The sequence below is a fragment of the Clupea harengus genome, chromosome 5, assembly GCF_900700415.2.
Source record: "Clupea harengus chromosome 5, Ch_v2.0.2, whole genome shotgun sequence".
Lineage (NCBI taxonomy): Eukaryota > Metazoa > Chordata > Actinopteri > Clupeiformes > Clupeidae > Clupea > Clupea harengus.
Window position 1 is genome coordinate 11,344,123 of NC_045156.1, and position 15,575 is coordinate 11,359,697.

The 15,575-nt window shown below is 44.4% G+C and overlaps 1 protein-coding gene across 1 annotated transcript in view; it reads right to left on the reverse strand.

Moving 5' to 3' along the window:
* tafa3a (TAFA chemokine like family member 3a) overlaps nt 1–11,297 on the reverse strand; it is an 84,255-nt gene extending 72,958 nt beyond the window's left edge. Inside the window, exon 1 of the mRNA XM_031567695.2 lies at nt 10,790–11,297. The gene's annotated coding sequence lies outside the window, so the exon portion shown is untranslated. The remainder of the gene's footprint in view (nt 1–10,789) is intronic.
* Nucleotides 11,298–15,575: the final 4,278 nt, after the last annotated feature.

The following is a 15,575-nucleotide window of genomic DNA, read 5'->3' on the forward strand; positions in this document are numbered from 1 at the left end:
GAAACGACAACATTGGCATGGCTTTTGTTATTTTGGCGCTTGACTCAGGATCTAAAAACTGGAACGGTGAAGGTGACGGCAATGTTTTTTGGCAAATAAGCATCCCCGAAGTTCTACAATGCATCCGAGGACTTAAAATGTACATTGATTTTGTATTTGAACATTTAAACAAATGCATTACATTCTTCAGCCTCCTACAGTATATAAGAATAGGATGTAACTGTATGTACTTAATCATCTCAAGCAGCTGTTTATTGAATGAATTAAGTTGCTTTATACCTTTAATAGCACTTAAAAACTTAAAATGTGAATTTGACCAGTTTACTTTCAGTTTTTCTTAGCTTTCGTATACTATACTCAAAAGGGAGTGGGATTTTAAGTTAAGAATCTTCTTGAACAATTTGAGATATCGAAATAAAATAAAAAAAGAAGTACAGTGGACCTCAACTCTCCCCTGTCTGTTCTGTTTTCAGTCACCTGTCTGTCTCTCACATGATGTCTAACAGAATTCAGACGTCTCAGTAGGTGCCATGCCTTCATCCGAAGTCGCTTGAGACGTGAGCTACCCCACTGCTTCAACCAAATGCCTGGGGATAACTCTATCCCACTCTTCTCTAGTGAATCGCTCATAGAAATCCCAGTCTATTTGAAAATAACAGTTAACTGACGTAAATGTAGTATTATGTTACTGCAGGGATTTTGTTACACTATTAATAATGTTATTAAATTATTGGGTTTTATGACATTATTGGCTTCTGCTGCATAAACAAGGTTAACCCAATGTTGTAACTTCCAATAGTGTAATCATTTATTACATTACTGGTACAAATATTATTACATTATTGGGTTTTATTACATCTTTGAGTGACTTTAGTTGCAGAAATGATAACATTATTGGGAAATGATTACATTTTTGGGGTCTACCAGCCTCAGCCTCTGTGACTCAGTAACACATCACTGAAACCCACTGTGATTAGATCAGCAGCCCTGACTCATGAGCGTGCGGGCAGATGGCACCTCTTATTGTGCTGTCATGACGCAAGAGTGCAAGAGTGTAAAAGTCTCACGGGGCCATTTCCTGTCATGGCTAGGACATCTTTCTAAGCTTTCAGTTGTATGTTGCCATGGCAGCTTATTAGCACGCAATCCCAAATCCAAACTACAATCACTGGAAATGGTAACATGACTCAGTCCCGTCATTGATTATCAGCTGTCACAATAACTAATCGCAGGACATGACATCTTGTATAATAAGGTCATACAAAGGTCGTGTCAGCCATATAACAGAGATGTTACCCAGTGTTACCTAGGGTTCATTGATTTTTCTGTGTTCCACGGCTCCGCCGGTTCCAGCCCAGGGCCCCGGCCCTCCCTCGGAGGCCAGAGGAGGAACCTTTGACATGATTGCTCGTTTTATTGCGTCTCATTCCCCCTAATTGCAATCAGAGCAGAGGCTGCCCCTCCGCTTCGCGTCTCCTGCAAAGAAAATAACAAGCATCAAAAATAACAGCCTCATTTTTTTTTAACTCCCCCCTAATTGCAATTTTCAGCCCAAATAGCAGCATAATCATTATGGGCATGGGGCGGTGCTTGACACCAGCTGCCTAGATGGAGACACACTGCCTCTCAGTGTGTGTGTGTGTGTGTGTGTGTGTGTGTGTGTGTGTGTGTGTGTGCGTGTGTACGTGGGAGTGTGTGTGTATGTGTGTGTGTATGTGTGTAGGTGTGTGTGTGTGCGTGTGTGTGTGCGTGTGTGTGTGTGTGTGTACCTCTGTGTGTGTATGTATCTGATGCGTATGCGTTTGTGTGTGTAAGTGTGTGTGTCTTTCTGTTTGTGCATATGTGTGTATCTACTGAAATAGAGACAGGCTGGGAAACTTGACTGCTGGCTTGCTTACACCGTCCCTGTGGGAGTAGAGGATTTTAGTAAGACAAAAACAGAGTTCCCCATTTCCTCTGTGCCTTTCACACCCATGACGCCAAAGGCTTGGAACGGAGTGTAGCAAGCCAGTGAGCAGGTCGTCTTTGAAGGAAAGGAGATAATGCGAATTTACTGAGGGTGTGAGAGAGAGAGAGAGAGAAAGAGAGAGAGAGAGAGAGAGAGAGAGAGGGAAAGAGAGATATATAGAGAAAGAGAGAGAGAGAGAGAAGGAGAGAGAAATAGAGAAAAAAGAGAGAGAGAGAGAGGGAGAGATAGAGAGAGAGGTGATAGAAATAGAGTAAAAAGAGAGAGAGAGAGAGGGGGGATAGAGAGAGAGAGAGGGAGAGAGAGAGGGAGGGAAAGGAGATGAGAGTAGAGTGAGAGCTGCCAAAGCTGCCGACACACTCAAACGAGCGCAGCGAAAGCAGGGGAGGAGTGGAGGGAGGAGAAGGAGAGATGTGGGCGAAGGGACAGCACAGCTGAAGGGCACCGCCGCTAACCGCTAACCCAACAGCAGATTCTCAAAGGCGCTGCTAAAGCTGAAGCTTCATCCTCCAGTGTTCCGGAACCTCCTGCTGCTCCTGGCCTGTCTGATTGACAGGCTGGAGGATTCCGTTGCCCAGCTCACCGCTGAGGGCAGGAGAGACTTCAGCTGTAGTGTCCTCTGTGGGCTGGACTGGATGGGACCGGACTGAACTGGACTGGACTGGACTGGACTGGACTGGACTGGACTGGACTGGACTGGACCGGACTGGACTTGACTGGCTCAGTGGAGAGGAGGCCATCAAGGCCCGGGGCAGGGGTGCATAAACAACTGAAAGATTTTGGTTCTGCTGGAGCAGGACCTTCAGGTTGGGCCCATGGTATATGCCAAACACCATAGGTTGCAGAGATTTAGATATTTAAGGGAGCCCATAATATGTAGCTATACACCCGCCTAGCCATTCCTCTTTGCCTCTGCTGTAAATGTGAAAGTTGTAAATGGCCCTGCATAAAGCTTACATGCTAATGTAGGAGCCACATTAAAGGACACTTTTCTTCTCTCTTTACCATATTATGTGATTGACAGGGAGAGAAGCCGACCCCAAGGCCTGGCCCTGATTAGAGGGAGTTCAAGGAAGAGGATCAAAAGTGATGGATTATTGACTTTATGGCTTTGAAGCTGATTACGATCTAGATGGCCCATTTTCAAGAATCATGGCTGTGCCCACACAGTGTATTTGTGTGTGTGTGTGTGTGTGTGTGTGTGTGTGTGTGTGTGTGTGTGTGTGTGCATGTGTGCATGTGTGTGCATGTGTGTATCACTCAAAAAAGCACTTAAAAGAATGAGCTTGCTTGGTTTAGAAAGGGGGATTTTCATAAACATGCATTCAATTTGTGAGTGTCAACCAGACAAAGACTTCAGTTGAAGTTACTATTCATAAGACAATGTGAACTTAGGAATAAGTGAATGTGCTCCATAGAGTACATATACTGGACATGGAGATAGCCTTATATAGTCTTTTTTACAACCTTTTACATGACCACATCTTGCAACCTACAGTATGTGACTAATTGTGATTGGAGAGACCACCATGCAGCCAAACAATGAAATGACTACCTAGCCAAGAGGGACAGCCAAGTAAGGCTACACCCTACACTTGTGGCTCTGATCACAGCATGTAAGATGTGGCAGGAGTAGGTAAAAACACCTGCCTGCAGATGATCAAATGTACTAATGATCAGGCAACTTTACCTGCAGCTGTTGGAACTGTAACCCGTCTGTGTTGTTTTTCATGCAAAGCTCGTCAAACCAGCACGCGGCAAATCACACCATTATACCAGTCTGTCAAATCACAGTAGCAACACTTTACTGGTTTGTTCAGAGGAATGTGAAAGTAATGGTCTTGGCTGTAACTGACAGCTGAATCAACTTACAACCTCAGTTTGCATATCAAAAGTGAAAAATGCAAATCCTTTACCCAAAATATCCCCTAACAGGCAAGCTCCCATCTCTGACGAAGACACTGTTCAGCAACACCTCCAGCTGGTCCAGTGCAGGCCCATAAATGGGCCACTTTGAATGTATGTGCTCTCTTCTCTTCCTCGAGTGAGTCTCTTAAAGAGGCGATGCAGGCAAGGGAGCATTATCAAAAGAAGACCAAGAATTTTAGACCGGGGGGGGGGGGGCAGACAAAAATCCATTGTAACACAGACAGAGGCTGTGGCTGGCCAGCGGCTACGGTGGCAGAGGCCTCTCTGGGAGAGACACATTAAGAAATAGTTTGCAGGTGGGAGAAATGGCGTCCGGAGTGGCACACTGAACCCCCGCGGGCGATTCACAATCTGTTTACAGAGCGGATTCACAACAATGGCGTCTAGCAGCTCTGCTCCTCAGCCCCAGGGCTCTGGCCACCGACCACCAGGGGGGGCGAGCATGGAGGAGTCTGGGCCATTTACTCATGCATGTGTGAGAAACATATATCTCTAATGTCACCTGCACAGAACAACAACAGCAACAACAAGAACAAAAGCAGCAGAAATAGCAACATTCGTGCACACATGCACACGCACACTCTCACACACGACACACACACACACGCGCACACACAAAACACACATATAGACACACACATGTACACTTACACACACAAGACATACAATAAAACATGCATTAACGCTGACAGTCACACACACCCACACCCACACCCACAAATGCACACGCACAAACGAAACATACATATACACACACACACACACACACACACACACACACACACACACACACACACACACAAGCACAAAGCACCTCCAAAAGCATGCATGCATGCATAAAATATAAATTCAGAGACAGGCTTGCATGTCTCAGCCTAATCCCATCACTGCTCTGCTGGATCGTGTTGTTAGTGGCAAGTGTGTGAGCGGAGAGGGCATATTGCAGGGTCCCAGGCAACCAATTTATTTGTTTATTGTCTTGGTGTTTTGTCGTGGTTACAGTTCATTGCAGGCTGCTGGGCTTTGGGCACGCTCCTTTAAATGGCATCTATAAAACATGGGCTGCCTCTCTCTCTCTCTCTCTCTCTCTCTTCTCTCTCTCTTTCTCTCTCTCTCTCTCTGTTTCTCTCTCTCTCTCTTTCTCTCTTTCTCTCGCTCTCTCACTCTGGTCTCATGTGCTCATGTCGCCCTCGTCCCGCTCTGACGCGTTGCATCACGTCTCATCACTCGACTGAAGAGCAGCGGACCATCTCTGCCACAGCATGATGCATCAATCTTGATCACTCTGCGTGCATTTACCTTGCTTACGCCACTGTCTAGTAACATGGGCTATCAACCGGGCCTTTTGGCTGGTTAACAGGACAGAAAGATGTTTCTGTGTTTATTCTTAGTCCTAAATATACTAGATACTTAATACTGGAGAGATCCAGCCTCGTATAAGACACTGGGTTTATAATACAATATGCCAATATAATGGACACACACACTGGATATACAATATGCCAATACAATGGACAAACACACTGGATAAACAATATGCCAATACAATGGGCTCACACTTAGGCCAAATAGTATATGCAATGCTGAATTCAACCAATGAAGAGAAACATTACTTTTGAACTCTATAGCCACACAAAATATAAAGCTCAAGCAAGGAGACAAGGTAGGCGTTCAGCCTTTTTTTTCCCCACCTCTCGTAAAAAGAAATGAAATAGACACACCTCCATTTTTTGAGCGCCAGCAGAAGACACACACACACACACACGCACAGACATATAAACAGACACACACAAACACACGCACACAAACACACATACGCACACAATTGCACACAAACACATTCATGCATGCAGGCAGGCAGGCATTGCTTAGGCCAGCGCTGCACAATGTTGTCTAACACAGGGGATTGTGTTATTGTGCCTCCCCCTCATGCCAGGGAAAGCAGGATAAGCTGAAGCCCTTATGAGCTGTCACGGCTCCCACGATTGGAGCCCGGAGATGGGGGGGGGGGGGGGGGGCGAGGGGGAGAAGGGAGAAGGGAGATGGGGCTGGCTTGGGCTGGGGATGTCATAAAGAGCAATGATCTCGCCTCCTGCACATACACCAAGTTACAAAACCATCAGATGATCTTTGTGTGTGCGTGTGTGTGTGTGCACACGCACGCATATGTGTCTTTTTGCATGTGTGTGTGTGTGTATGACATGAGTGTTGTGCATGTGTGTCTGTGTGTGTGTGTGTGTGTGTGTGTTTGTACGTGAAAGCCTGAGAGTGAGAGATACAAAGAGAGATGCCACTACGGAGGACGAGGTGAAGGACAGAGTGAGAGTGAGACATTCACACAGCTTAATTAAAAAGGACAGATCAGCTTGACGTGGACATGTGAGACACCTGCCTCCTTTCACACATGCAGTCGCTGAAACTCTATATGGTTTACATTACCCTCCAGCGCACTCCCACATGCAGTGGCACGTCATCTTTACTAGATCTTCAACAAAATAAAAGCATATGAAAATGACCATATTCATTTCCACATGCCTTACAAGAATAGGAAGGTTTCTTCCCAAACCACGCTTCCACAAAGCAACAGAGGTTCTGGGAGATGTAGTCCCCTGTCAGCTTCCACAAAGTAGCAGAGGTTCTGGGAGATGTAGTTCCCTGACAGCTGGTCCACGTGTCCTTCCCTCCCATTTGTGTGCTATGTACTCGTGAGTGTCCACCACCAGGCAAAGATTTCAGTTGAAGTTACCTAAGAAGTTACATATAAAAATAGGAATGTCCTCTTATTATGCTCCTGCAAACCAAAAGGTGCTGAGGGAGGTTGGTTTCTGGGCGAGTTAATGGAGCAATATGTAGCACTGACAGCGAGTGTTTAAAATGGGTACTGCAGTCAAAATTCAAAATATTGGAGTCTCCCCCCGCCCCCTCTTCCTCAGACTTGAAGCTCATGCGGTTGCCAGGTTGAGAACACTGAACCTACACTAAAGTGCAAAATTAAACTTTGACAATGGCAAGCGACGACGAGTCCTAGCTTGATTAGCTAATATATACGTTTGCAATGTTTTTATTGTTTGCAAATTATTAACCAGATCATGTGGATTTTTTTATAACTGTCAATGTTAGCTAGATGCATGGCTGACTATGTGCACAGAAAATTGTACATTGTTTCACTAAAATATCTGCCTAGCAATCTAACACTAGCGAAATTTTACCAGATCTATTGATTCAGTCACAAAATTGAATAAACTCTTCCAAAACGGGTATTTGATTTATATTAGTTAAGATAGATAATTAGCTAGTAGTTAAGGACGGGCATGACTAAAATTACTCAATTTGGACGTTCGACGTGTAGAGTAATCACATTTGGAAATTGACTTAATATAGAGTAAAATCTGCATTTTATGAAATATATTTCTATCATGCTAGTTGTTGCCCAGGTAGTAAAAGGCTGTGGCCAGTCCTCTCCAATGGTGTGACTGATAGCAGTTAACGTTAGCGTGTACTAATAGCTGTGATAAATTAGTTGAGGTTAGCTAACCTTAGCTGAAGCGCAATGCTTACCTGTTTCAGAGAAAATTAGCCAACTCGGCATCCGTCTTAAAAGGAGAATATACAGAATTGTAGCTGTGTCTGAGAGGCCAGTATTTCAACTTAACATGTTTACCTAATCTCTGATAACATATCATGGTCATTTTATGATTTAGTACATTCAATATATTACATATTGTTCCTTTAATAGATAGATAGGTGTGGGCAGAGGCTGGTACACATATTCCATGTTCTCTTCTCCCCTATTGTCCCATTCCATCCCATCCCCCGTCTCCCTCTACTCCGAGAAAGCATCGATAAGTTTATGCATGTCAGGCTGCCTCACACACACACTCCCTCTCTCCCTACACACACACACACACACACACACACAAACACACATTGTATGTCGCTTTGGATAGAAGCGACCGCTAAATACTTGGCCTTTAAATACTTGGCCTTTACACACACACACACACACACACACACACACACACACACACACACACACACACACACACACACATAGATACCGACTCCTTCATTGGTTACCTGAGCGATCGATTTGAGGTCCAGACGGAGATCGCTTCTGAGACTTACATCACTTCCTCTCGCTAGGCCCCTGAGCAGCAGGGCTGGAGAGCACACCAGCAGAATGAGAAAATGAGGGAGGGCCAGACAGACACACACACACACATATATGCGCACACAAGGACACTCACATACACATTTACACACATATATGCGCACACACAGACACACAAATACACATTCACGCACACGCCTTTTTCCCCTGACTGATACACTGATACATACACACAAGGACAAACAAAAAGAGAGAGTGATTGAGTAGGCACACGTGTATGTATACAGGTTTAAAAGAAAGAGAGAGAGGGATAGGAAGAGAGAGGAGACAAAGAGACCAGAAATATTGAGTGCACACGTACATTCACATAGGAAGCACACACACACACATACACACAGAAGCAGAGCCCAAAGTGAATGAGATAACGCTTAAGTCAGAGGCCTCCCATTAGTGGGTGCTCTGCAGCATTTGATCTAGGAAGCTAAAATGTTCAGCCTTACAGCATTAGCACCTTTAAAGCTGCAGGATTTCCTCTTCATCCTATTAGCGTAGCAGCCAAATGCATTGACCCCCCCTCTTTATAAGACCATAAAACATGTCTCCTGTAGCATTAGGCTGACGTCTATCCATACCCTGCAGGTCATAATGAGTTTCTGACTGCAAGAATATCTGTGCAGCGGACACGGGTTCAGGTGGGGGAAAAAATGTATGTGGGGTTTATCAGCAGTTTCACATTGTACTGCAATATGCTGCAATACTTGAACTTTGCAGAAAACGGTCATGTAGGCTGCTGGGATGGAGCTGGCCTACCAAACAATGTGGTGCAGGTCACCCAAAGAACTACATTTCCCAAAGCATAAATACTGCGTTCTGTTATTACAGTCCAGTTCAGTTGAAGATGTCGATTCTGACACACGTAGCGTGTTCCTTGATCTGATAAATTGGATGAAGTGTCTGTTAAATCTGATACAGTGCCAAAACGGAGCAACTAGTCCTTCATCACGAATCAGACTCCTACGAAATAATCAAATAATACCGAGGGTGGCCTTTGCTCTGTCCGTCATCAATTCCCACAAATAACACCGCCACAATCAAAATCAACCGAACACAGGGCCACTGGCACTTTCAAGGGTTGCTGACGGCAATCTATAAAACACAGTAATGGGTCACTTGTCACGGGGTGTGAAAGAGAAGATCTACGGCACCTTCTCGCGCTCTCAGGGGGCCTCAATTAATCACTGCACAAGAGTATCCGCGCGCAATGGGAGCCGTAAGGTTATTACCGCCACTCTTCCGCAGGACGAAATGCGATGATAGCACTAATTGCAAAAAAACAGCTGACCGCGCCAGGCATGACAGAGATGGAGTGAAGGGCAGATGAAAGAATAGAGATGAGAGGAGGGAGGAGGAGGAGGAGGAGGAGGAGGAGAGGTGAGGGAGGGGGATCACAAGAAAAGAAGCGCAGAGTGCACGCGTAATGATGAGGAGCCTGTGGTGGAGATAAGGCAGGGCTTTTTTCTCTCCCCGACACCACTGTGCGCGCATTTCAGGAGGAAACGGCGGGTTTCACGGGCCCCTTGGAGAACCGCTCCTCTAAACCTTTTTATATCGCCCACTGAGCGCAGATTATATTACAGCGGGAGGGAGTATTATGGAATTGAGGCAGTGTGTAAGTGGTCAAACACACCACCCCTGCCCAAAGTAGACACGATGCGGCCAGGTGATATCATCTCCCAGGGCCATGCGTTTCTCTGGAAAGTGAAATAAAAATGCACTACTTTCTACTTCATCCTATATCGACAGTTTCCTATTACAAGCAAGTACCATGGTCGTGTCCAGACTGGAACAGGAAACTGCTGGCATTGAGACTATTCAGTAGCCCATACCAAAATCCCAACTCAAAGGCTGTGGGTGTGTGAGCCCAAACGTGGGGAGGCGTTGAGAGCTTTCAAATCCCAGAGACACAGATATCATACAGAAAGAAATCCAAATACGTCTGATGTAAACATAGAAAGTAGGCTACAGCAAACTGTATTTGATATTTACTTGTATAACCTCTGCTGCAGTTTTATCAGCAGTTTAGATCTTTTAGAAGCAGGTACTCTGTGTTCAAAAATGAAGAAAAAAAAAACACCTTATTCTTGCCATTGAATGGAGTTTAGTCCCATCAACTGATGATTGTATTATTTAATACATTTGCATGGTGTGCTGTGGACTACATGTATGGCAAGGAATGTCATATTTTTCAACACAAGAAATTCACAATTATGCATACAACGCATGTACGTATGACGTGATACACCGCGCACTGCAGGTCGTGCTATGTGGTCAAAATGAGTTATGGAGCATGTCAAACAAATAAACACGTCTGAACAGCACAACAACACCAGCAACATCCCTACATTAGTTAAACGCAATTACCTCAACATTAGATAGAGGAAATAAGCCTTCCACACCTGGCTAGACCATTAAGTGCTTGTCTAAATGAAGTATATTATTGTCGTGGCTTATCATGTATTTCCTTTTCAAATGTGCCTTCACTGTTATAAGGCAGGGAGATTATAATGACATTGTCGATATCAAACACGTTTTCCATACTTCAAGGAAATGAATCAGTTTCAGTCGTAATTTAAGCATTTTGGGATATCATTTACAGCTCAGGTTCATATGCTGCGTGTGTCTAATGTTTCGCTGCGTCGTTTGGTTCCACAAAATCTAAAATAATGCTGAACTAGACAGGAATAACAATTAGAAACGCTCGAACAGAGCAGATTTATAATTACCTGTCGTAATGCTCTTAATTGATCCAGATAGATGCCTCCTTCATTTCTTTTCCATTGTCAAAAATAACAGGGCAGCATCAAAGCAAGATATTTTCCTTCACGCAAAACCGCCCGGAAGAAAACCATCACCTAAAGAAGAAATATTGCAATTGTTGGATTATTAACCTTCTTTACCATGCGATCCTTGAGTCAAGAAAAGTCTGTATTAAGATTTCCCCGCTCGACCAAACTCCCGTCTCAGTACGTCAGGTGCGAAAAGCAGAGGCTGGCAAAGTTCCTCAGCTCAAGCTGGCTTTACAACTTCCCGGTTCAAAACGAGTAATTCACGCTTGCAACATAGGGTTCGCTGAAATTATGTCAGAATCATAGTGGCAAAAAGATGTATCCAGTATTGTTGTTCGTGTAACTTAAGCGGCATGCTTTTTGCAGCTGGAATCATCTCGGGGAAAGAGTTGGATACGCGTGCGTACCGAGATGTTGAAAACGGAAGGCAAGATTTTCGCATCAGAGGAGTGGTGTGCACTTCAAGCGGCACTTTGAGTCCTCAGGGACGACTGCCTGGTCATCGTGGTAAACTGGCGCCACCATGTGGAAAAATCCTAAAACTAATGCTTTTAATATCTAGAAAATTCTTCAAACCAGTTTGCCAAGTTATCTATAGTTGACTATGTCTTATCTGGAGCCGGCTAGATGGCTGGGTTATCTCTAATAAGCACACATGATGTACCGTGAACATTTGTCAAACTCCTGAATAAATCCATGTAAAATTACTATCACTTACTTCCACTATACCTGAATTTGCACAAAATGACCAAGGTTATTGGTGCCATTGGACTTATTACATTTCTGACATTGCTGACACAACAGTTGTTAACATCAGTGAACAAAAAACAAGGCTTCATTGGAGCATGGCTTTACATCCATCTGGCGAGCAGATAAAACCAGGGCAGGGGCAGGGGGTCTGGGCTGGCCAAGATGCAGTTGCCCAGGCATAACATGGAGACATCGAAAGCAATCTTTCAGACCGAGTTTATTTCAGCATATATGGAGAGGGGATTGCAGGTTTTTTTCTTTTCTTCTAGCCTCCTGGTTTTCAGATGCACTTTGCGATTTTTGCAGAGCTACTGCCTCTGTTTGTGGACGTCATCTTCGATGCATGGGTCTCTGCCTGGCCCCAAATCAAATGAATGAAAACAACCATTATATGACGATTACATTACAATGTAAATAACGATACATTCTTCTCAAAGGCCATGCCATTTGGGTTCATAGATGTCATTATCAATCCAGACATCAGACATGCCAATTCCTTGCACGCTATCGTCCAAAACCACACATTTTGTGACAGTGGGCTTAGATGAAATATGTATGAAGAAGTTACTCAGACTGCAGTGGTCACTGAGTGAGTGTGCGTGTGGGCTCTTGTATAGGGACTCAGCTGTGTTTGTTGGCCTCACCACCAAAGTTAAACCCCCCCCCCCCCCCTGTGATGCATTCCTGCAATATCGGCCTTTGCCAAAAGAAGACACTGAATGGGCCACTAATGTACTAATGTGGTTTCATGAGGTTGCATGAATTAACAAAGAACGAGCCTCCCTGTTGTGATTGGGGGCATATTTTCTGCTCTAGTTCCCTGCCTGCCTCCCTCAATGTCCACTCTCACCTTGGAAGTTGGGAGGGACATAAAAAGACTGGACAGGAACAGCAGGGCTTCGGTTGTGGCTCAGCCTAAAATATAACAGGTGACTGTAAAATACACTGTGGTAGTCTCCCTGACCTCTTCCCTGTCTGCTCCAAAGACCTGATGAAGACTGGTGGAGAGAGAGAGAGAGAGAGAGACAGAGAGAGAGAGAGAGAGAGAGAGAGAGGGGAAAAGGAAAAGGGAGAGAATGGGAGTTCAAGATAAACAACTCTATATCTTGTACTTTCAAAGTCTGAGCAAAAACTAAGATATGAACATAAAGTTGTCTCAGTCGGCTGGTCCTCGGGCTCTGTCTAAACGAACACAAATGAGAGTAATCTGCCCCAGGTCATCCCACCGCAGCCCGACTGAAATCAAACAACAGAGAACAATTCAATCCTGTTTAGCTCCGAATAGAAAACACACCTCAGTATAATACCTGACCACACTAGCAGACACCGGAGAGAGAGTGAAACACAAAGACACAAAGCAGCCTGCTGCAGAAAGGACATATTGTTCTCCCCTTGCAGTCCAGGCAATGTGGAACTACCACAAAAAGCAAAACATTCAATACAAAATTGTATCCAAATGGGAAGCCATTTCCCTTGTTCAATTATTTTCAGTAATTACGTTATCACTATGCAAGAAAGGATGCCTTGTTATAAATATATAAGGGTTAAACGAGGATAGGGATGTATAGAGATTATATCCTTTGAGTATGTACTATAGTTAAATCTACTGCCAAAACAGAGGAGCTCACCAAAAAGCACTCTTAAATACACACAAACAAGTTCCCACACAGAGACATGCACAGCATATAGACTCACAACTCCCACTGCTAATATTGCGACACAAGTGAGACACAAGTGAGCCATTATCTGCGCTCTGCCTCTGTTTGCTATTACCATCCTTTTATTACTTGGACTTCCTGCTAATGCTCTTGCAATAAATTCCACCTCTTGCCATGCCAATAAAGAGAGAGTGAAATGGAGAAAGAGAGAGAGAGAGAGAAGAGAGAGTAAGAGAAATGGAAAGCAAGAGAAAGAGAGAATAAGAGAGAGAGAGAGGAAGAGAGAGAAAGGGAGAGAGAACAGGTGGTAAAGAGAGTGAGAGAGAGAGAGAGAGAGAGCATGAAAGAGAGAGAGGAGGAGAGAGTCATAATGGCCTGAGGGACGCAACGCTGCATCAATAATTCAGAGGCACCCGTGCTTAATGCACCTTTAATTCAACAGGTCTTGCCACTGTGAGCTTCTCTCTCCTCTCCCTGCTGCGTCTCTCAGGCTGAGGGCTGGAGGAAGCACCCACCCCTTCACCATCACACTCAAGCACCAGCCACTCCACTCCACTCCTCTCCCCGCCAGCATGCAATTACCGTCCAGGAGGCTCGTAATGAGAGATTGACTCACAATAGGTGGGTTGGAGAGCAGAGTTTGCCCTCTCATCACGCAGCTCAGAATGAGCTCCTGCACCTGTAGACCTGCTACCTGTTACCATGCTGAGGTATGGAGGGGTGTGTGTGTGTGGGGGGGGGGTCACCCTGCAGGGGGAGCCGTAATCATTTGCTTCCTAGTTCCTACCTCTCCCTCAAACCTGTAGTTCATTTTCTTCCTAGTTCCTACCTCTCCCTCAAACCTGTAGTTCATTTGTATTGAAGCAGGTTCTTCCTACAGCTGTGTGTTATGTGACTATTTTTTTCTCTCCATCCCACGACCTGTCACATGGAATTAAAGTGCTTTTGTGAAAAGAAAGGCTTGTGCATGTATGAGAATGATTTTACCCAGAATGCAAAGCTAAAACATTATGCTGCTGTGTAATAACAACGCAGTGCAGTGAGCAGTAAATAAACTGATACAGTGAGAACACAGGGATGCTCCATATGTGCTGTGTGAAGTTATTTCACCATATGCCCACGATTCCTTTATTGTTTTACCAGTCATGGCAGAGGTTTAAACAGTAACAATAGCAGACAGTGGAAACCATATTCTAGTGAAACAGCTATAGGGATGAAATAGTTTTCCTGTCCAAATTGAAATATCACGATTAAACACTGAAATAACTCATAATCTCAGCCAGAAGACTGTGTGCTTCGCAAAGCCCAAACACAGCACACAGATTGTCTCTCTCTCTTGAACAGACCAGGGTCCAATCTGAGCCAAGCCAGGGCCAGATCTTTCTCCGAGCTAGCTGCTATTTATTACCCCAAGGACCTGTGCTCCAGCCCTCTCATGACTTTACCCCCACCCCACTCATTGGCCTGCTTGTGTTTCAAGTAAACAACATCAAATAAAAGCAACTCTCCCATGCAATGGTTTAGCATGGCCGACTCTTAAAAATGCATTTGAAAAATCTCACCAAATGCAGTTCCCATATCTTGTATTTATTTAATACAGTGGTGTTTTTTTATTTTATTTGGATAACATATGTAGAACATTTATGAGGTCCAGATCACCAGTAATACAATATGCAGAGAGATCAGGGGAATTACAATGGGATTGCATAACGAGTCTGGCTAATGACATTCATAGCCTTACATGCATGAACACCCGTTCTGCTTTAAACGACAAAGACCATAATTCAATTTTACATTGTATCTTCTAATGGCGACTTTAAAAACATTCCGCTGATTAAAGGAATTCATCTGAAGCGCTGGGCTGTGTCTCTGATGAGATAAAGATGGAAGAAGAGGAGCAGTGTTGAAATCGCGCTTCACTAAATGAGAGCCTCTTTCTCGGTCCGAATTGAAAGATGGGTTCACCGTGTTACTTGTGGAAGCATAATCCTACCGTGGTGCTTCGGTGAATGTGACATTGTGTCCCTACCACTGTGACATTATAGGTGCAATAGGAAGCATTGAGAAAAAATTAGATGAGATAGAAAAGCGGGATTGATTTGGAGAAAATATGTATGCGTAAAAACTTCCCAGACAATCAGTGACTTCCCAGACAATCAGTGACATGGACAGTGAAGGCCGTCAGCGCACACTTTCCCCAATTGTCAATCAATCTAAAGAGGTCAAAAAGTCAAGTCACTTCTGCTGGAGAAAAACTACCCCTTGTGCTGATGTGTGACATCAGTAACGATAATCGATAGAGCCGTCACTAGTAT